The following is a 23251-nucleotide window of genomic DNA, read 5'->3' on the forward strand; positions in this document are numbered from 1 at the left end:
GTCACTGAGTGGAAGCATTGTCCAATCTCTAAGCAGAAGGGAAAAGATTGAGGCTATAGTGACCTCACTGGTCACTAAAAGTGTGTAGTGCACAATGATGGAGAGGAGAGACTATGTATGCCTGATCAAAAGAGGCAAGGTTGATGACTGAGGCTTGTGATTGTGCAATGAGAAGTTGCTGAGAGAGAGAGGGATCCTTGGATGTGCAACATGCATCAATAGTAGGCAAGGAGTGAGTGGTTTTTGTTTGGAAGTGCACAATTGAGGCCAAGGATTACACAGTCCACAGTCATAGTGAGAAAGGGATCAATCACTATTGACTGGAATTGCACATTGCACAATTGCAAAGAGGGAGGTCATGAGAGGTGTGCATGTCGAATCAGCAGAGAACAAGGCCTGAGAAATGCATAGTTGCAGTGATGAGGAGGCATAGCAAGTCAAAATTCAGCTCAGTATGGATCAACAACAAGAAATGAGGATTGTGATAAGATCAATGATGGAATAATGAATCATTTTTTAAATATTAAATGTTAAAATTGTTATTTTGTGCGAGAGATTTATGGAGAGATTGGTGGGGTGATTTATGGAATTATTGTTGAGAGATTATAGGAAATGGCTGAGAGATTTTCGGAGATGGAAGATTCTTGAAGGTCTCTCCTAATGTATAAATACATGGTTTTGATAATCAAATATGTTGAGATCTAGTGTGTTATTGTTGAATGGTTTTTTTCTCTATAATTTCCTTTTTACTATGTTTTCTTCATTTAGTATTGGAGCTAGAGTGGCCAGTGTTGCATGTGAATTGAGGCTAGTGTGTTGAGTAGCAAAGCCTATGATGTATTTTTTTTTCAAATTTAGAGAACAAGATTTAACTCTGTAGTGAGGATTGGCACCTTACTTGTGGAAGCAATATGCCTACAAGATATTGGAATATGCTTTGTGCATGTAGGTTGGAGCAAGTAACATTGCAAGAGACGTGTGTTAAACTACCTGGAGGTTGCATTAAATATTTACAATGTCATGACTGTGTGTAAAGTTCATGTGAATAAATTGTGTGGATTCGTTCCTTTGAGCACAACGTACATGTGGGGGTTGCTACATGGATTGGCACCAAGCTATGTGCAGCCAAGTTCATGCTAAATAAATTACATGGAATACTTTATTGATTGGTGTGTGGATTGTGAAATAGACTGAACTTGTTGCATGGAGGATCTTCGACGTATTTGTAGGGAGTTGTCACGCGTACAAACTATATGAAACTGTGTAGAATTTATGCATGAATGTTTTTGCTTAAATATTAAATTGTATGATGAATTCTTATGCATGGAGTGGCATATTAAATGGAGTTTTGTTTTACCTTGAAAAATGTAAAATCTAAATAAGAATGGATTAAACATGAAATTCTCTCTTTTATTTATTTGTTAATATTTTTAATGTAATATTTATGAGAGAGAATGAGTGGAGAATGCTTTGAGCATGAGATATTTAATGAATTTTAATATTAAGTTTGTACGTGGGTTTAAAATGGAGGCTACGTTTTTTCTAAGTTCCATTTTGTTAGGGGAATTGTAAAAGAGTTGAAAATGGAAGGAAAGAAGTATTAATTATTTTAGTGGTGATTATTTCATTTCTAAGGAGAAATTGGTTGAAATTATGTGCTTGTTGTGCCATCTTGTACTTTCTATTAAATAAAGATATTTTTGTGGTGGTGGTTGAGTCTCAAATTTTTTGGACATTGGTTCTTGTCATGAATCAAAGTGGGACACATTGTGTTTTTTTTGTTCATCTTCTCTATATAAATATCTCTTATTATTCAATGGCGACAAGCAATATTGTGTTTCCTAAACTCAATGGCATAAAATATTTTTATTGAAGCAAACACATGCAACCTATATTCATCGCTAAATATTTATGGGAACTTGTAACTGATGGATATACTATGCTTTCTTCTGATCAATTCAAAGCATTAAGTGATGATGAAAATAAATCTCTTAAAGAACTTATTAAGAAGGACAATGAAGCACTTTCACTTATAAGAAGCGTTGTCGATGAATCTATATTTCCAAGAACCAGTGGTGTAGTATCATCTAAGGAAGCATGGGATATCTTAAAGAACACATATGAAGGTGTTTTTGTATCTAAATTGCAACATTAGGGAGGAATTTTGAAAATTCCCATATGAAAAGTAATGAATCCATTCATGATTACATCACAAAAATTCAAGATCTTGTTAATTAGATGAGGTCATTAGGTGAATATGTTCTAGAAAGAAGGCTAATTGAGAAGATTTTAAGAAGTGTTATGCCCAAGTTTCAGATGGTCACCATCATTATTATGTATCCAAAGACTTAAATATAATGAAAATTGATGAATTAAGTGGATTCATGTTAACTATTGAATAAAATCAACCATTTGAGAAAGTGGAACATGCATTTTCTCGAAATCATAGAGGAAGAGGAAGAAATGGGGTTCAATATCATAATTAGAATCAAAGCAGAAATAAAAAAAATTCACACGGAAATGCATCTCCTTTGAGAGGCAGAGGAAGGAATCCCAATCAGTTTAGAGGAGGATGTAAATATTGATCTCGCGGAAGAGGACAAAAAAGAGGTGGAGGAAGAAATGGAGGAAGAAGTAGAGCACCACAATGTTATTATTGCCAAAAATTTGGCCATCTTGAAAAAAATTGTTATGAAAAAATGAATGATTTGGAGCTAAAGGGTGCCAATATAGTTGTTGAAGAAACTAGGAATGAGAAGTTATTCATCTCAAGTTTGATGGTACATAGCAAAGAAAATGAAGCATGGTATATTGATTCAAGATGTTAAACTCATATGACATCTCAGGAGGAGTTGTTTACCAAATTTAATAACAATTATTATGGTAAAGGCATATTTGGTGATTATAGTGTTTCTGAAGTGAAAGGGAAAGGCACAATTGCAATAACAACATTGCATGGAAAGAAGAAGTTAATTGAGGACAATTTATTGACACCAACATTGAATAGGCACTTACTTTTTGTAGGAAAAATGATGGAACAACACTACGAGCTAGTGTTTGATAATGGATAATATTGCTTAATCATGGATAAGTTGAACAAAATTTCAGTTGTAGTAAGAGAAGAAATGTCTAAAGACAAAATTTTCAAGCTATCCTTTGATTTAAGTAATTCATAGAGTTTGAAAGAAATAGAAATATTTTGGTGTTGCTGAGAAAGAAAAACATGGTGAATGGTCTTTCTTATATAAAGTTGGATGATGATGTATGTGAAGGGTGTATTTTTTTGGAACAACACAGGGATAATTTCCTAAATAAAACATGGAAGGCCAGAGAACATCTAACATTGGTGCATTCATATTTGTGTGCTATAATGGAGACTGTGTCTCTTGGAAATGAATTTTGGGTTGAAACACTACAGATAGTAGTATACACTCTTAACCAATGTCCTACAAATGCAGTGTTGAATTTGACCCCAGAAGAAGCATGGTGAGGATACAAACCAAGTTTTCTACATATGAAAGTTTTTTGTTGTACTGCATATGCACATGTTCCTAAGGAAAAGAGGAAGAAATTGGATGATAAAAGTGTGAAGTGTATCTTTATTGGATACATTACTAAAAAAATAAGTTACAAGTTGTTTGATCCTCAAGCAAAGAAGGTGATAATAAGTAGAGATGTTGTGTTTGATGAGTAAGGAATCTACCAGCCATAACATGTATAATTTGAATTGAAGAAAGTTGCAGTGAATATTGGTTATGAATCAAATTTCAAATTAGTAAAGATAGATGAAGTTAAGAAGAAGCCTAAGTGGCTTGAAATGGGACATTCAGAAAGCAACATGTTGGACAAAAATTTTGAAAGATCCCTTAATGAGGAATGATACATGGGACTTAGTTAGATTACCAAAGGGAAAATATGTAATTGGCAATAAATGGGTTTATAAAACCAAATATAAATCGATGGCACAATTGATAAGTTTAATGCTTGTTTAGTTGCAAAGGGCTATGCATAGAAAGAAGCAATTGATTATACTGAGAAATTTCCCCATGTTGAAGAATGTTACTAGTGTCGGTATTCATAATTGTATTTGAGTCATGATGAAATGTATCTGTCAAAAGAAAGAAAAATAAATTTTATTATAAAAGAAAAATTATTTATTAGCATGGCTTTCATGCTCTTATTATTTTATTTCTAGGTCAAAGCCTCCATTGTAGGGTTCTAGGGTTCATGTCATGAGTTCTAGTGCTTATCATCATCAAATATACACTTCTTGGGATTTGTATGTTAAGAAAGAAAATTTATTTTGATGTTAATTGAGTCAAATAGGCCTCCTTCACCAAGTCAGCCTCAAAGAAGACAATTCGACCCAATTAGAAGCCTCAAAAAACTATATATTGGCATATACTTGACCTCATTTAGATAACCAACCAAGGAAGTTCAATATACAGTTGCAGGAAGAGAAAAGAAGAGTGAAATACCTAGAGAAGAAGGAGAAAACTCTAGCGAAGAAGAAGAAGATACTTGTCAAAAAAAACAGGAAGAAAATTATCTCTCTTTTGTGACACATGTGAGTTTCTGGACAGTTGTAGGAGGGTTGAAATTATAGATCTGAAGCTGGGTTAAAATTATGAAGAAGTAGGGAGAAAATTATGTCTTTGGTGCAGTATTGTTGTAATTTATTTTTGAAGTTTGGTAAAACATCTTGGAGGCTGACTTGGTGGATCAAAGGAGGTTCTTGGTCTAGGTATAAGGTATTGGATTGTCTCAGTTAGATTTGAGTCTAGTAGTAGAAGAGTTTCACTGGGTTTTTCCCCTTTATAGGGGCTTTCCCCTGGCTGAGTGCCTATATCTGGTGTCATTATTCTTCATGCTTTAATTTGATGATTTCTTGATGAAAAGAAGATAAAAGAAGAACATAAATAAAGTTAATAAGAATACAAGAATATCACAAGTATTTTTCAAGATAAGAAAATCTTTCTTCCTTTCTGATTTTTTAACATGGTTTTAGAGCTAAGGTGAAGGAGGAAGGAAAAAGGCAGCTTGAAAATCTATTGTGGGAAGGGTCAAGAAAACGATTTTATGGAAGATAATAAGGAGAATGACCATATAAGAAAAGGAAGGCATATTATCCATATGAAACAAGGGAAGTATTATCTTTGACATCTTCAATGAAGACAAAAAATAAAATAGAAGGAGCCACGAACTATAGTGCATGGAAGAAGAGGATAGATCTCATCTTTGCAAAGCACAAAGTATTGGATTTTGTACTAGGAAAAGTTAAGGAACCCATAGATGATGCAAGAAAGGAAAAGTACATGGAAATAGAAATATTGTCCATGAATCTAATTGTAGATGGAATAAAGGATAACTTAATCCCCTACATATCCAATATATATACTACATAAGGGATGCATGAATAACTCTCCAAATTATTTACAATGAAAACATTGGTCGAGTAGCTAGTCTCAAGAATAAACTAAGAACAATAAAGATGGTAAAATATGACACTGTGTCTTCTTATTTTGTAAGGATATCCCAAATAAGAGGTGAAATCAAAGCCATTGATGAAGCTATATCAAATAAAGTTCTTGTGATTGTTGCACTACTAGGCCTACCAAAATCAAGGAGCTCCTTTGCATCAGGTATTGGCAGTTGGAAAGAAATACCATCCTTTGAAGAAATATGGAATGCATGTAGTCAAAAAGCTCTCATCTCATTAGTAGTGATAAGAAGGAAGATGAAGATAACAACGCATCCAATGCATATTCTTCCCATTACAAGAAAAATGGAGGACATGAGAATTTTAAAGAACCAATGGATAAGATTGACCTATCCAAAATTGAATGTTTTAATTGTCATAAGATAGGACACTGCAAGAGCCATTGTCTTGAAAAATGAAAGAAAAAAGAAGAGAGAAAGAGAACATGCAACAATTTTTTATGAAGACCCAATTAGAGAAAAGTTGAAGAATTTGAAGTCAAATACTTATATTATTGAGTCTTCCTCTTGCATATCCTTCTACTTCCAACATAAACTATTTTTTTAAGTTTTGTAAAGTTTTTTTTTTATGTTTTGATTTCTAGATTTCATAGACCTAATATTTCTTGTTATAAATTCTTGAATTGTTTTGATAAGTTGTAGGTATGTTAGACTTTAAGCTTCTGTGGTAGTTTTTTGGAACAGTATGATCCAGATTATCCATAGTACTATGTTCATTATGTCGACGTTTCGAACCCCAAAGGGGGTCCATCATCAGGACAGAAAATGAATGATAGATTATGAATGATAGATTCATAATCTATCATTCATTTTTTGTCCTGATGATGGACCCCCTTTGGGGTTCGAAACGTCGACATAATGAACATAGTACTGTGGATAATCCGGATCATATTGTTCCAAGTTGTAGGTATCCCTTAGAAATATTGAATTAATGTAAATTAAGAGGGAGACCCACCATTTAACTAAAGGCTTGCAGGAATACACAAGGATTATGGAGGAAACTTCAAGGAAATATTTGTATCACGAAAATAAGCTTGTTGCTAAAGAAACTCTACAAGGTTTGTTAAAGAAAAACTAAAGGTATGTTTTAGACTACAAGTTCTTTTGCAAAATATTCTTCATACAAGAAGATGTGATCATTCTTATTTTGAAATTTTCTTGATATTACTAACTTTCTCATGTCTAGGGTTTTGAATCATCAAGATTGTTACTAACATACTATGTCTTTTGTTTACTTTATTAAAACCCTAACCTTTAGGGTTTGTTACAAAACCATATCCTTTTGGTACTTAGGGTATGTTAATGTTAATAATGAAACCATATTCTTCATAGGGTTTAGAACTCATAATTAAATATTACTCTCTTGATGCTTGTGGTTTTGATAATGTTATGTTAAAAACCTAGTCTTTTAGGGTTTGTTGTTGATGTCCAGGTTATATGATGAAACCCTAGATATTTATGGTTTGATAAGTTAGGGTTTATGACAAAACCCTTGTAATAATTAATGAAATATCCTAGGAATGAAATCCTAGGTGTATATGCTTCTGTTTGATTGAAACCCTATCTTGGACAAGTTGTTGTATATGTAACGTTAAAACTTTATTGTTTGAGTTCACAACAAAACCCTAGTAAATATTTATTCTAGGGAATGATAATGAAACCCTAGATATTCCCATAGGGCTTTGGATTGAAGGTGAATGGGTGCACTATTAAGGCACTCTTTGCGATAGGTCACCGGTTCAAATCCCCCTTGGGTACTTAGGCTAGTCTTAATTAGAAAAAAAAAAAAAATGAAACCCTAGATATAAAATGATGTTTCTTTCATTATAATACTAACATGATTGTTGATATCTAAGGTTTTAGTATTGATGATGGAATATAGGGTTTGTGACAAAAAACCTAACTCAGATGGTTGTGAAAGTTTAGGGTTACTAAAGATGTAATATCGATTGTTTATGAACCTAACTATGTTTATGTTTTAGATATCCAAATTTTGACTAGTTTACATAGATACTACCATGCTAACTTTATAAACTTGACTTCATTCTCTTGTGTGTGTGTGTGTGTGTGTGTGTGTGTGTGTGTGTGTGTGTGTGTGTGTATATATATATATATATATATATATATATATATATATATATATATATATATATATATTTGTGCTTGGTTGAACTTGTTGTTGAAGACTTGCAGGTATATATATATATATATATATATATATATATTTGTGCTTGGTTGAACTTGTTGTTGAAGACTTGCAGGTATATAGTGTTCAAGGTGTTGAAGATGCTTACCTACCTCACACTTGTTGATGAATTAATAAAGATTATTGAGATGTGGGAATATTTAAGTATACATTGTTGATTACCTTGTTTCCAAGTAAATATAGAAGGAATGTTGTTCTGGAAGGTTAAAGTTCTATAATGATGTGGTAATGTGAAAGAAAGTGTTGGGAATCACGATTACTGTTAGATCAAAACCTGCAGGTGTTATTCAACAATCGCATCGCTAGAGATAAGGATCAATGAGAGGTGGTTAGTCGATGTCATGAAACACGTGGGGAGAATTGGTTTATCCAATGTCCAAAAATCTCCCCCCAATGTGGTCCCAGTGTGTATCGAACTCGTGACATATGCTATGATACCACTTGTTAGTAATTACAACTATCGTTAGACCAAAACCCGCAGGTGTTAGTCAACAATCACATCGCCGGATATAAGGATCCACGAGAGGTCGTTAGTCCATGCCACGAAACACACGGGTAGCATTGTTTTATCTAATGTCGAATAGAAAAAACCTGTACATTTGAAAGAATAAAGTTGTTGATATCCCTAAGGTGAGAGGGAGATTGGATGAAGAAAAGTGTATATCCTCCATAGTTGAGAAAGAGGACATGATCTTGGAAATATGAATAATATCGATAATGAAAGAATAAGATCAAAAAATAGCTAAATCACTACAGTTGATTATTCTAATTGATAAAGTTGCAAACAAAACTTGGATATGTGTTGGCATTGATGATGTGTTGCAGAGGCATTGATGATGTAGGCATTGTGTTGCAGTGTTTGATGGTTGGCATTGAAGTCAACATGGCCATGTGTTGCAGTTAGTTGGATTGAGTGTGCAGATGATTGTGTTGCAGGCAGATGTACTCTTTAATGGATGGGATTACATATGTATTCTTATGTTGCTTGGTTTGGGTGTTGGTATTACCATGGTACAGGTATCCTTGGTATCGACTTAACGATGGTATCTGACTATGGTATTGGCTTGCATATTACCATGGTACAAGTGTCAGTGGTATTGGCTTAACCATGGTATGTACCCTAGGTATTGAGTTTGCATATTACCATGGTACAAGGGTTTGTGGTATTCGCTTAACCATGGTATATCCCCATGGTATTGACCTGGAGTTTACTACGGTACAAGTGTCCATGGTATTGGGATAACCATGGTATTTTCCCAAGGTATTGATTGGAAATTATTGATGATATTTTGACATATATTCTTGTGATTATTTTTTGTGTGAGTATCGATTGATTTGGTGAGTTGATTGATTGATGGTGTGAGTGTATGGGTGAAGTGAGTGTGTGCTACAGTGCTTTGTCTAGCATATTTCATATCTGTAGTTTTTTTTAGTAGAGGATCCATATCGACTTATCATTTTTGGAATGAGATTCGAGTAGTTGCTCGGTTTCTCATGTTGAGCAAGTTTGAGAGCCCAGATTCAAAATGCATGAAACATGTTTCGCATGGAGGTGTTAAGGGTGTTGAGGTTCATAGTAGAAAATGTGTAGATGAGATGGGTGACTTCTAGTAAATAGATTAGAATGAGAAGTAGATATCCCCAGTGTCCAGTAGTGTTGGACAAGGCTCGTTGGTCACGGTGGCTTCTAGCGAATGGGTGTTCTAGAGTCATGTCCGAAGAGTCTTTCTATTTCATGTTGCTAGTATATTGTCTTAGTAGTTGAGTCTTCGAGCTACTGGGTGCTAGCTCCTCTATAATAACTTTGTTCATCATAATAAAATATTTGAATAGCAAAGAGGCAGGTGATTTTTTGACTTGGAGAGGGTTTTCCACGAGAAAACCTTGTGTCTTCTTATCTGTATGTTTGATGTTGATCTTGGTGTTCTCATATGTTGATTTTATGTTGATGGGTTACTGATCCTATCTTATTTTGGTGAAAAGAGTTAAAAAATTATATAACCACAGCGGCTATTGATTCCCCCCCCCCCCCCCCCCCCCCCCCCCCCCCCCCCCCCCCCCCCCCCCCCCCCACCTTAGAAGTGAGCTCATTTCCAACAATATGTTAAAAATTTTGAGGTTGAGGATGGTATTGAAGAAAGAAATTTCCATAAAGATAAGTTTGGATATTTTGATGACCTAAGCAACATCAGAATGATTGAATACTTAAATGATTTGTGCTAACACACACACACACACACACATATATTGAAAGTATGTTACTAATTAGGGTTGTGATTGTGCAAGATCTCTCCATAAGAAGTTCAAATATTTAGAAGCATGCTTGAACTAGTGGACATATCTTATTTAGTTTATAGGGAGAGATGAAGCATCTTGGGTTGTGTGCTTGTGTGATGCTTGAGTGGACATCTAGCCGACCTGTGACGATGTCTAGATCTCGAATTAGGGAGGGTATCATTGCTCTTATGGAGATCTAACCTTGTATATGATATCTAGATCCATGTGAGTTAGTCTTAGAGATGACATTAGAGGAAATTTCATCCTAAAAGTTCCCATGAAATTTTCATGTGATTTCCATGTCATAATATGTAAACCAATCAAAATCCTTTAAATTTAAAAAGAGGTACATGTTAATATTTTTGAGGGAAAGAAGAAAAACTATTTTTTTAATTGTATTTCCCGCTTATCTCCTTATGTGTTTACTCAAATTTTAAGTGTAGACACTCATTGGATGCAAACATAAATTCCACATCCAATGAGTACCCAGTATTTATACTTTTGAGAAGACCCACATTGATAAAAATTGAAGATACATTAAAAAAACGTGTTAAACACATATTGCTAATGTATCTTTAATTTTTATCAATGTGGGTCTTCTCAAAAGTATGCATAATGGGTACACGTTGGATCTGGAACTTAATTTTTCATCCAATGAGTGTCTACACTTGAAATTTGAGTAAACCTATAAAGAGATAAGTCAAACATAAGGAGGTGGAGTTTTTACCTCAAGGGTGACTTGGGTTTGTCTTCGATGCTTAAAAGCCATGATTCCCCTATACCGAACCAAATTTAAATTCCAAATTACTTCTAGTATTATAATTATACAATACAACATAGATAACCTTTACATTTTATTTTACAATGAATAACTATTTATTATCACACTTATTCAATTAATGTTTTATAAATTATAAAATAAAACAATTAATATATAAATACAACCATTAATGTTAAGAAATTGATTTACTTTTAGTGAAATAATAATATATAAATCCTAGGAAAAAAAAAAAATAAATTCAATTTCATTAAGTAAATATTTTATTTTTAATTTTCCCATATGCTAATTGTTTTATTCTATAATACCACGTGTAATAATATAACAATACTCAAAGAATAATATCTAATAAAATCTATGAAATAAACTTGTACAAAGAATAAGCTTATAACTATATCTCAGTAGTTTCCTTTCTTATCAATGTTAGCAATACGTTATTAAGGAGGAATACACACATCTAATAATTTAAAGAGTGAGCCAATAAAGACTTTTCCACGTAGATTTAAATGTTTTACTACCATTCATTATTTCAACGAACTTTTGTTTACATATACATATTTAATTTAGTATTATGGGTTGTTACACTCTATTGGATGTTCTGGTAGTATTAAAAAATATATGATAGTTAATTTTGGCAGAAATCTAGTTGGTGCCCTCTTTGTCCAGGGATTTGAGGGCATCCTCAGAAGCTCCCTGTTGTAATAGGAAGCGGTTAGATCAATAGGCCGTGCGTTCGACTCCCACTTCGTCTATACTCTATAGTCTTGAGATAGTTCGACTCCCACTATGGTCCATTTTTTGTTTTTACAATATTTTCATTCGAATTTGTTATGTTTATGCCTCTGACCCTATAGTCTTAGTTCCGCTTTCAAATATTTTCTGAGTTCTTGGATGATGAGGTTATATTGTAAGCTCACAAAATTAGTTCTTTAGCCGTGTGTTGGCTTTAAAATCAGCTCTGGCAATTCTTAACCACTTGGAACACTTTTATTAATAAATAATTAAATTTTATTGAAATATTATAAAATTAATTCATCTAATTAAATGTGTGATTAAAAATAAGTAAATGAATTATTTTGTAAAAAATAATTTAACATTATATATATATATATAATATTGAGAATATTTTATAAAATTGATTTTAATAGTAGTTTTATATAATTTGTTTCAAATTTTAGCTCTCTAGTGTTTGAATCCGCTTTCATACCATATATAACAATTTGGAATTAAATATGTAACCAATTACATCAATTTATGTGATTAATGATCAACACACAACTATTCAATTAATTAGCATGGATTTTTGAAAAATATGAGCAGAGACAACTTATCTGTAGCAATGATATTTCTTACTTGGGATTTCGAAGTTGAAAACTATTTGGATCCCATTAACGACAACAATTTTGTGGATGACTCTCCACTCAATCGTAGGCTCAACTACACATAATCTTTCTACATTTGGCCACCCTCGAGCGCTCAATCAATGTACTACTACTAAAGAATTTTTTGTTTCACAACACTTTTCTCCCAAGAGAATGGATAAAGGAATAGATGAATCTCATTCTTCTCATCATCAATTAAATAGACAAAACGATTCTAAAAATGGAAAGAAGATCTGCATGCACACATTCCATGTGTCAACATGCCAACTTTTTCTTTTTTTTTTTAAGTTTTATTTAATACAATTAGTTATTTATTATTATATATTCTCTTCATTATTTGTTATTTATTTACTATTATTATTTTTTCTTTATTATTTACTATTATCTTTATTGCTTAATATTTATTTACTATTGTTATATTTTCTTTATTGTTTATTATTTATTTACTTATATTTTCATATTATATTATATTTTTATTATTATTATGGGGCATTACAAAAACTACATTATTATTATCTTTTCTTTATTGTTTACTATTTATTTACTATTATTATCTTTTCTTTATTGTTTATTATTTATTTACTATTATTTTCATATTATTATTATTATTATTAGGGGGCATTACAAAAGGGCAACCATATACCACGTGGTGACCCTTGTGGTATCACCGCGCCAAATTGAAAGAAGTTTCACCAAGTCCCCATGCCTTGGCATTTTTCATTGTTTTCCTATTATATATGCCCTATATGGATCTGACCCTTTCAGTGGCATGGCAATCCTTACCACCCCAAACCCTCAGATATACAAATCCAAAATTATATGCAAAGGTAGTTTGGCTAGTTCCCATCCAGTCATGCACGTATAGTGTTGACCCCGTTAACCTCCAGATTCTCAAATCTCATATGAATAAGGCGCTTGAAAGGAGATCCCTGATCGAGATGAGGTCCAACCTACTTATGTTATAACCGGTCCTTGCCGACCCTGGACCTTAGATCACTAGATTTGTTGTAGAACAGTAAGGGAAAAGGAAATAAGAGAATTTTAGGAAGTCCTTAAGGCAAGGGGCAAGAACCTCAACACCAAATTTCTTAGAAGTGTTTTCTGAGGCTAATCCTTGACCTCCAGCTGATAATACAAGTCTGCAACTCAATTATTAAGAAGGTTATCATGCATTTCCTTATACCGTTATTTTTTTACTAAATACTAGAGTTTAATCTAAACAACAACAACAAAAATGGTAGAGATTCAAGGTCTAAAATAACTTTCACATGGTAAGAACTTGCCAACACAATCATGAGTAAGACAATGACCTGCCCAATTCAAACATTTAAAATAACTGAGAACTTACAAGATACATGGCTAATTTTGAGTTAACATTAGACCACCAGTCATAAACATATAAAATATCCTACAATTCATGAAGATGGCAATAACCACACAGTTCAAGCATGCATTATCACCATAGATACATAAGATAGCTTGTTAATCATTAATATGGAAATGATTTCAGGCATTCTTACATGAGTAATGCAGAACCACACATTGGTCATTAACATATTAAAGACTGTTGTAATTCATAATTTAAATATGCATAAACCATTATACATGTCTAAATAAATCGAAATGGATGGCAATTGAAGGAGGGACTTCAACTCTCCACCCAACCAACCCAAGTTGACTGCAATCTCTCTTACAGTTGACCACTGTCAAGTTGGATGCAGTGTCCAAGGGGATGCTTGCATACAAAAATTTCACACCAAGAAATGGTCAAACACTTAGGATATGAAGTCCACTGTCCAGGTGGTTTAACAACTGTCTTTTCATAGGAAGAAATACAGAGGTCTATAATCCACACTATAGGTGGTTTAACAACTCTCCAAAAAGCACCACAGTGGCTCAAATTTTCTTTTCCAAGTGGTTTAAGAGTTATACAACAAGCACCATAGTGGCCCATTTACTCTTTGAGTTCAATCACAATGCTTCACCCATGGCCATGATGGGATTATGCTCATCTCCAAGAGATTGAATCCATAATTTTGGTGGTTTAACAACTGCCTTTTTATAGCAAGCAATATAGGGGTTTGTAATCCACTGTCTAAGTATTTTCACAACTTTCTTTTCATAGAAAGCACTACAAGGGCTCAAATTTCTCTATTTAAGTGGTTTATCAACAATACAACAAGCCCCATAGTGGTTCATATTGCCTTGTCCAAGTGGCTTATCAATTCTACAACAAGCACCACAATGATCTATCGTCCATTTTAGAGCCTCTCATTGACCATTCTAGCTTAGATTCACAGTCCAATGGCCTCCACATAACAATACAGGGGGTGACACCTCAAATATCTAAGCACAAACTCAAGGACAATCTAGTCTAGTTCAATATTTCCCATTCCTCCTAGCTCTTTCTTCTCTATAAGGCATGTTCTTTATCTATTGTTTGGTGTGTGTGTTCATATGTGCCTTCTATTTTCATTTGCGCGGTCTCATCTCTCCCTCTCTACCTATTGTGTGTTTTCTTCTTTTTCTTGTGTTGTCTCTTCTTAGCAACCATTGACCCCTCTCTTTTTCCTCTCGAGACAACTACTCCATGTCCCAATCCATGAGGAGGGGAGCACTGTCTTACACCCATGCTTCCCATTCCAAAACTTCATAACCTATCTATTAGCGCTCAAATCTGCCTTAGGCTGAGGGAGGCAAAACTCAAGGCCACATCAAACCAAGCTCAGCCTCGTAGCTAGCCCTACGAGGACAGGAGAGGGCTCTCTCCGGGTCTATCTCGGCAAAAGGTCTTCAAAGGGGCTGAGATGACTCAAAATTAATACTGATTTTAGGCTAGTAAAGAGATAGGAAAATTTGATTTAGATTTTTGAGTTTTTTGTTGGAAAAACGGGAAAACCAATTTTGGCTCCGGGGATAAGGCCAGATCTTGCAGAATTCGAGTTGGGGCGAGGTAGGTAGTAGTCTTGATGCCTTTGATCAGGTGTATGGGCGGATCAGAACGACAAGGAGCTGAAGAGGGCAAAGGAGAACATGGATCCTCTCCAAACTGGCGAAAACATGTAAAAATAAACAAATTTAAAGGAAGAGCACTGTAAACAATGAATTCAACCTCATTTACTCATTCATTTAGTTTCAGAAGCATAAGAAGGGAATGACATACATTTAAACATGAATAAACTTACAATAACTGAGAGATAACACCATCAAGAACTAAAAGCTACAAGAATCCCAACAGGTGCTGCAAAACCTCTGATCTTTCCTTAGCCAAAATATGAAAAATATGTACAATAGTGTGCCAAAATCTTCCCAAGAGTCCAACCCTTGCTACTGACTGAAAATTTACATAATATAGACCAAGCCAACCCATTCCCTAACCTCTAGGGGTCGAGCTCCCCCTTCTAGGAGATGTTTCAACCAATTCTAAACAAGGAACTGAAATCTAGGTAGTCAAACTAACCCCTATATGCTAGGAAACTGATTCATTACATTAAATTTTTGCTATTTTGTGAATGAATCATCTAGAATAAGGTAAATAAGTGCCAAGTTACCTCATACACATCAAATTACATCAAGCTGGGTCAAAAATCACATCAAGAAGTGAAACTGGTCAAAACTGGCCGAATTCCTGAGCTGGAGGATGAAAATTTGACCAAAAACCTCTATGTGTAGCGCCCTGATCTCTATGCGTAGTGAACCTTTCAGCCTGTTTTGGGTGCACTTCCCGACATCCAAATTGATCTCATGATAGCTCGTTGGAAAGCCCTAGATGTCTACTTTCCAACCCAAGTGGAATTTTTCAATTTGAGACTCATTTTCCCCTCAAAAACTGCATTCTCCCAGAAGTACTTCTTGCTGTTGCAAAAGGTGGCAGCAAGGTGGTTTTCATGGTGTTTTTGGGCCTTTTGATCATCCAGAACTTGAGGAAATGCTTCGGCAATAACTGAGCATGCATAACTTACCATGAAAAACCCAAAAATACAAAGTTTCCCTCCAGCAAGTGTCCCAATCAAAAGCGACCGCGTCGACGCGCTACTCCTAGAGTTGAAAAAACTGTTTTTGGGACCAAAAATTTCAAAATGACAAAAATTTATCCGAATTTGCTCAAATTCGGAGTGAAGACCCTCCATTATGTGTCATGCCTAGCTAGTGAAGCCTCGGCCAAAACTCGAAGTGGATCTAGCCTCTTTCGCCGTTTTAGTGCTTTGCTCAACCTCCTTTTCAAAATCTTCATTTTTGCTTTGCCGACATGCATGCGAGCCCAATAATGATGTTTCATGTGACGGAGCATGTCTTTGTCTCTATTGGCCTTCGCCAACAACTCCTCCAGATGTCGATTGACTTTCTCAAGCCAAAATTGCCGCTCAAAAGGTGTCAAATCACCATGTCTTTTCCGGGCCAACTCTCCATGAAAAAACAGTCACCGCTTTGATTATGAGGGGATTTGACAAGTGAGTAGAAAAGAGAATAATGCGGGGGACATAACTATTAGGAACAAAAGTGACAATAGCCCTGGCATTGTTTGACAAATGTCAGTGGAGGATGTGGACAAGTGAAAATGGGACTATGTCATAACATGAATGATAAACAGTGTGAAAATGACAATGGCCATAACAATGACAGCAGTGATGTAATGGCAAAGAGAGGGCGTGAGGCTAAGGTTAATAATGAGCATGGACACCACTGAAAATAGATGACATAGGCATATATTAACCCACACAGTCCCTAAGAAGTTTTTGGCTTCATTTTCTTCAAACCCTAAGAAGTGAATTTGGAAATCAACATAGGGTTTTACATTTCACACTTTTTCTCCACATTCAACACACCATAACCATGTCTAAAATTCACTGAACAATCATAAAGGACCTACTTGCAAGCAGTTGGGGGCGATTTGGCATGAATCTGGACGAAGGAGAAAAAAAAATTTGGCTCTGAATTTGTATGCGTAGTGCGCTTACCCAATGTGTAGCGTGCTCCCAATGCGTAGCGCGCATGTATTTTTACACAGGCTGCTGAAGCTCTATGCGTAGCGCGCTCCCAATGCGTAGCGCGCACTCTCTGTGCGTAGCGCCTTTTTGCAGGAGGCTTTTGGAGGCCTTCCCGGTGTCCAAATTGGGCGCAGGATAGCTTGTTGGAAAGGTATTTGAGTCTAATTTCCAAAACAATTGGAATTTTTCAATTTGGAGTTCATTTTCCTTGTCAAAAATCAAATCTCCCAAGACTGGTCAAAATGTGCCAAATGAGGCTGCCTCAAGGCAGAGTGATGTTACAGTCAACTTTTGAATGCTTTACTCAACTCCAAATTGAGCTCATGATAGCTCATTGGAAAGATATTTTTGTCTAGTTAGCCTTTGACTTATCAAGAAAGTTATTTGGCTACCCAAGCTAGGAGAAAAATTGATTTTCCCAAGGTCACTTCAGAGGTGCATCAATTCTCCTAGTGCGATTGTATTTTTGACATTTCTCTAAAAACATGACACCTGTGTAAAAAGTGAAAGATGTTTTTCTTCCTTGGCCTGTTATGGACAAAAATCTCTCTCATTTTTCCCAAATTCATCTTTTATTGCTCAGAAACATCATTTGAGTAAAACCTACCCCGATGTGTGGAACAAGAGATTTGTCGAAATGAAGCGAAATGAAGGGGATAGGGAGCTTCTAAATTATTGAGGAAATTTTGGGAAGTAGGGAGGGATGTTAGGAAGCAAGAAAAAGTGGAATCTCAAAGATTGAGTGAGGGGAAGGGGTCCAAAAGGGAAAAACACAGGCCCAACCTAGAAAATTGCCAGGTTGTAGCAAGAAACTAGGGTTTGTGTGAAAATGAAGACTTTGGGGGATATCAGTGATGGGAAGTGTTTAATAAGGTACATTAATGATAGGGGAAGGTGTATGAACATCGGGATGCAAATTTGTTCAATGATTTTACCATCCAAGAGAAATTACCTCCAAAACCCTAGGAGAGGGAAATGGACCTTACCAAGGCACAACTGAAGCATGAATAAGCTGTAAAATGACCCAATGGAACTTGACATGATGATGACAACCCTCTGAATGATGATACACTCAGCTGAATGATGGCATGGACTACCATTTGGACAACTTTGAAAAGAGTGAAAACAAGCCCTAGACCTAATGCCTAGTGACCAAATTTTGCTTGAAGACTCTTTGAAATGACAAAATTTGACCTTGACACCTTAAAATCACTTTGTAAGAGCATGTTTGATCACTGGAGGAGGGCTGCAAAGACTGACACTAACACTATCGACATTGACCGCTAGTGGTTATGGTAATAATTAATGAAGATGAATGAGGTTGGCATGGGCCTACTCATGGCACCACAGAAAATTCAAGCAATCCAAGCAAAACCACCCCTGCTAGAGCATTGGATCCATGTCCCTCCCTTCAACCAACTATTAATTTGTTTTCATATAAATTTACAAATGTTCCAAAAATTCATACAAAAATATCTATAATTATAGGGTGCAACAAAATGTATGTTACAGTATCCATTTTTTATTTATCAAAAGAACTACATTTTTTATTTCATCTTCAAAAGGCAACTTTAACCACACTCAAAGTCCAAATTCTGTAAAATTTTAAACACTAGCCTTACTAAAGCTAACACAATTTTTGTAGTGCTAAATACAACCTATAAACCAAATGAAAGAGAAAAATCTTGAGCGAAGAGAGCTCATATGTCACAAGAAGTGAAAAACTCTTGAAGCTTTGCAAAAAATAGCATCAAAACTTTTGAAATTTTGTCTATACTTTAAAAGACGAAACTTATTTAAAAAAAAATCTCCATTGATGGTATCAAACCCTAAAAAGGATCAGAATACTTCCATACCAAGGTTATAACACATTAAAATATTAAATCAATAAAAGTAGTTTTTAAGATTTTATGATACCACTTTAGAAAAAAATATTTTAATGTAACCATGTTATAAAACATAAAAAAGAAATATCAAACAATCATATAATCTCTTATAATTAACATACTAAAATTCTAAAATTAAGAAAAAAAAAAGAATAGATAAAAATGTTAAAACTTGCCTCATTAAAAAAATACATGGATTTTGAGAAAGCATCCATCCACTATAATAGATAAATTGAGACTTATTCTATTTTATAATTTCCAAAAAAATATAATAGATAAATTGAGACTTATTCTATTTTATAATTTCCAAAAAAATATAATAGATAAATCACTTCATTATATGAGACTTATTCTACTTTATAAATTCCAAAAAAATATTTATACATCAGACACGAAAATATTCATATAAATAAATCTAAACCTAAAATTTTAGATAAATAATTTATAAAATATTACTTCATAGCGAGTAAGTTGATTTAATTTTCCTATGAAGAAAGATTCTATAATTAACAATATGTGAGCAAAAGTAGTCACTTCCTGATAAAATCCTACTCCTAATACCAAAAGAATCTTATCATCATATTCACATTGGATATGAATGATTATTTAAAAAGAAAATAGGAAACAAACATGGAACAAATGGATTGGTGTACCTACATTGATGTTGTAGATTGTTTAGGAAAATATCTAACAAATCATTCTTACCGAGAGTTAAATTTATACTCACATATGGTTCGCATGCGCATCATTTACCAAGGTTAACGCTTATTATAATGGTAGAAGGAGATATGGCTTAATGCGAGTTAATCACAACTAACATTGTCTCATATAATTGTACAGTTACAATTTGTCAGAAAAAGTTATTCGAGGATTGTAATATCTCCCATTAATGTAAATTTTTTAATTTTACTACAACCAAATAGACTATTACTATTTGTTTGAATTATAAACTATTTTTGGAATTTCAGTTATTAAAGGATAATATTTTACAGTTATGGGTAAATACTATTTTTTTCTTACTAGGTAATTGGTTATGGAAACAGTTATCTGTTCCAAAACTAAATCCTAGAGTATATTTGATGCAAGAGCATCTAACCACGCTTAATTAAAATTTAAATTCAAAGCTGTGAAAGGGGAAACGTGGACAATCATTGTAAACCAGGGTAAATTCTGTTTAAACAATGCTAAATTGATGGAATTGATAAGTCTCTAGAAGACTTGATTAAATGTAATTATCTTCCATGCGTGCGAATGGAGAGATTTAGGGGTTTGATTGAGCGATTGTGGGAGAAACTCATGGATCTTAAATGATTCCTTCCTTTGTAATTTCCTATATAAGAGAATCTGTGTTGTGTGAAAAAGGGAGATAGAGTATGCAATGTAGTCGCAGGGCAATTTGTGGCTCAGGCCATGAGGCCTTAGCCTGTAATTGAGTTATGTTTATAATTGAAATATGCATGTTATTATACATTCAGGCATCGTATGGATTTTGTGTGTCTGTGTATTGTTTACGTACACATTATTTATTGTAATTTAATAAATATGCATGTGTGAGTGTAGGGGACGAAGTTCCTATGAACTTCACCTTAAACAAGTATGGCAGAGATAAATTTGTATTGTAATGCAAATTCCACCGATAAGTGAACGAGAGATATGTTGGATTTGAGAACTAAGCAACAGATGAGAGTTTCAATCGCCATTGGATTCGATTAAGCAACACAGCGGAAACTGTCAGATCAGCTAAATTGATGGATAATAATGACGGAAGAGGAATGGCAGAGATTAACACCACGTGTTAGTAGAAGGATGGAGTGGTCTTGGAAAGAAGGTAAGCGTATCTCGTGTGCCCTAAAAGTTGTAACCGGTATTTCCTTAACGGGATACACGTAGCACAAGAAAACTACTTTTCTCATGCGCTCTCGACCTGATATCGGTCATGCAAGATTTCATGTGAGATTGCGTGATAGCCGTTGGATCACGCAGGATTGATCGATGGTGGAGATCGGCCAAGCTAGTTGGTGAGTGGGTAACGCGATATCTGTTGGATCTGAAGGAGTGAAATTGAGGGCGTGGATTGAAGCGCCTGACAAAGGGGAAAGTCAAAGAAGGACTGACGGTGATTGGTCAGGTTTGTTGTGAAGTTTGCTGATTGAAATGCTTCCGATGTATACATGGGCCCATAACCCATAGCTCCATGCGTGAATTGGGTAAAGATGCAGTTTTGTTGCATCAATATTACAGTAAATGATCAAGAGGATGCAGATCTGAGATCAAGAAAAAAAATTAGAAACTGTGCTGAAGGGTCAAATAGTTTGAGAAAGCTATGTTAGGTAAGGATTAGATAGCCAGTAAATTATTAAATCTCTAAGATAGAGAACTCTTGAAGCCAGGAGTAGCACGAGGGGAGATTGACCAAGTTTGGTATCTCAAGCCAGGGAGGAATTAAGTGCAGATCTTGATTTTTAAATCAATCTGGAGTAGCGGAAACAGATAAGTAAAAAGAATCTCTAACATAAGTTATTTATTGCAATCTAGTTTGACTATTAAGACTATCAATAAATCATGACTGTAGTAACTGCTGTAAATTTAAAGACAGGGTCTCTGTTATTTAAGCATGATGAGAGAATCTTATTAATTTCATTTCAGAACCATTTCAATAAATCATGATTATAGGTGACCGCTGTAAATTAAAAGATAGGGTCCCTAATATTTTAGTTAAGGCAAGAGAACCTTATCAATTTCATTCCAGAGTCATTTTCATTGATAAATAAAAGCAAAGTAAATATAGAAAAAAAAAAAGACTAGAAGAAAATCCTCTATGCTAGTTAAATTTTTGATTATTATTGTTGTATTTAGATGTAAAAGTAAATTAAAATTTCCAAATTGCATGGTAAAACTGGAAGCGAAATAAACCCTGTAAATTGAGTATAGAAAAACAAAAAGAAAGTAAGGAATTTCTATGACTTGCCGAAAATGACAAAAATTCTGTAAAATATAGGACTTCGGTATTCGTCACTTGCACAGTTATATATAGAATTAACATTTAATCAAGAATAAGAAAATAACTAGAATAGTCATTTAAAAAAAAAGGAAAAGGATTTTCTTTTTCAAGACAAGAAGTGAATTTACCACATATTTACTTGGCTCCCAACGGGATAATATAAACCAAACCATGTAACGTAAGTTGAAACAGAATAAGTACATTCTCTACTTACACAAAAGCTTCATGGCTACAACACAGGAAATCTTGTGTTTACCACCAGATCGATAGGAATTCTAGAGAGAAAAACTATTCTTATAAGCATAAAGGAAATTACGAGTTAACTTAGAAACCCTAAGTATGTCCAAAGATCTGACCAGAAGTCCTTTCGTTAACAAGAATAGACGAGAATCACATCTGGAGAAACAGAGTAGACATTCAAGGGTTCACTCTGAAGAACGTTGTGAATAACCATTCGACATTCCAAAAGCAGCATTATAGATACACAGAAGTGAAACGAAAAGAAAAACCTCACTATTAATGTCTCTGTCCCCAAAGTTACCATAAAGGGTTCAACCATCAAATAGTCTAGATAATGAGAAAAACAGAACAACCAATTCTCTCAAGTTCCAGATTTCTCACCTTCGGCTGAGGCTGTAAGTCTCTTTAAAAAATTAAATAACATTCAACACAAAAACTAACCATGCAGTTTCCAAACCCCAGCGATCTCATTTCACCTATTCAAAACCTACTTACAGACTCAACAATTCCATTTGAAATAACCATTACAAACTTTTATCTAAATAGCCAACAACCCTGTGCAAACTTTAGAACCAGAAGAGGATTAGAATACCCCGTAAGGATGTGGAGAGTATAGCTGGTTGAAGGGTTAGCCATAGACCCACACCAAACCCCCGTATCCAAAGATCTTCGCCTTGTACCATGACAAGAAACAGTATTAGAACCTAATGGGAGATGCATGCCTAAGATCGAACAAGAACTATAAAATGAAATGAAATCTTGAATTAAGACCTTAACCATTTTCTTACTTGAAGAAGATATGCATGCCTCTATTGACGGTGTTCCAGAATAATGGCAGAGTCTCATAACCCTCCGTGAGAGACCACGATGCCAAATCAGAGAAACATTGTTGCGGAGAACCTGAACTAGGCGGGAGCCAAAAACCCTCAAAGCAAAACCATAACCAAGTGAGACCCCTTAGCCGAGATATGAATGCCTGACAACCGATGAGTCG

Source organism: Pinus tabuliformis, chromosome 1_2, assembly GCF_031772625.1.
Source record: "Pinus tabuliformis cultivar Carrire ecotype Pingquan chromosome 1_2, CPIR1, whole genome shotgun sequence".
In the NCBI taxonomy this organism is placed as follows: Eukaryota; Viridiplantae; Streptophyta; class Pinopsida; order Pinales; family Pinaceae; genus Pinus; species Pinus tabuliformis.